We start from the raw sequence: 1,530 nt of genomic DNA on the forward strand, positions 1-1,530 counted from the left end.
GCTCTGTGGTTTTTCCTTGTCCTTCCCTGACCTACTCTCTGGGTCTCCTCACTGAGCTCTCGGCGGGGTACTCTTCCCCTCGTGTTTCTCTCTTTTCTGACCCTTTACTTCCAGGCCTTGCTGTGGAATACAACGGTACCTCTTAGGTGCCCCCGTATGAAGTAAAAACCTAAATTCCAAGAGACACACAACACTGACTACCTTTCCTATTGTCTAGCAATCCCTGTGTTAAGTAAAACTGAGAGCTAACACTTATCGAGTGCCGATTATGTGCCGAGCACTGTTCTTAGAGCCTCACCTGTCATTGCAGGTGCTGTGGTATGCCACACAGAGCCCCTCTTGGAGACCAAGGCCCTCATCCCCCTCCCCTACCCAGCCTGTTGTCTGCTGGAGGCTCATAGTGCAGTCTCGCTCCAGGAGTTGCCTGGGACAGGAGTGGCTTTGCCTAAGATAAGGCCATCGGGGCAACTGCACCCAATGAAAGGTCAATGTGGGGGACAGAGGTCTGCCCCTTGCTTCAACAGGACATAGCTCCAAGGGCTGTCCCACTTATGACATTCACATCCTCCTTCTGCCCACCCGGCTTCCCTCCCTCCCCCTCAGTTCCGAGAACTCTCCCTCGTACGTCTCTGCCTTAGAGAAATTGAGTTTCCTGGGAAACTAAAGCTAAGAATTAGCTTCTTTAGACCTCACAACGACTTTATGAAATACATGTATCATGTCATCATCTTAGAGACCAGGAAAACGAGGCATGGAAGGGTTAAGAAGCTCGTCCCCGGGCCAGTAAACGGTAGAGCTATGATTTTAAACCAGGACTCCACACTGGTAACCTCCCCAGGAGCCTCTCACTAGCAATTCCAGAGAGAACTGAGGGGCAATGGGGAGAGCAGCAGGAAGGGCATTTATCAGCTTTATCTCAGAGATGAGGACACTGAACTAGCAGCTGCTTATACCCAGGATCATTCATGGGTTACAGAGATGGCGGGATTCTAATTATTTTAGGGAGTGAGATAAGGGAGGAGACAGTTGAAAAAGGATGGTAAATTCATATTTAAATTCCGGTGCAACACTTACCAACGTGTAACTTAGAAGAGGTTATTTAACCTAAGTCTTAGTAAAAGTACCTGATAAATGATAGATGCTCAATTAAATCCCCAGCTCCCTGGGGATAGTGTCCGCTATTTCCAACTCCGTGATCTCCGGCAAGGCTCTAACTTTCTGACTCCGATTCTTCACCTATGAAAATGGAGGTGATGAGATGATGACAAAGGGTTTATTTAGGCCCACGGCCATCGGGCAGGCGCACAGGAAATGGTAGTTAGCAGTATAATCACGATGCTGTCTTGCTCGGGTAGCACCCCGTGCTCCTGTCATCCGAGGCCGAACAGGCTCTGGATCCGGTTGCGATCGACGCCGTTTGTGCCTCCCAGACCCGCCACCCCCGGCGCAAATCCTCCGGTAACCTCGACGTCGGTTTTCTGCTTTTACTAGAAGCCGGCGGGATTTTTTTTTTTTCCTCCTAAACCGGGT

This window comes from Pteropus alecto, unplaced genomic scaffold (genome assembly GCF_000325575.1).
Source record: "Pteropus alecto unplaced genomic scaffold, ASM32557v1 scaffold101, whole genome shotgun sequence".
Taxonomy (NCBI): domain Eukaryota; kingdom Metazoa; phylum Chordata; class Mammalia; order Chiroptera; family Pteropodidae; genus Pteropus; species Pteropus alecto.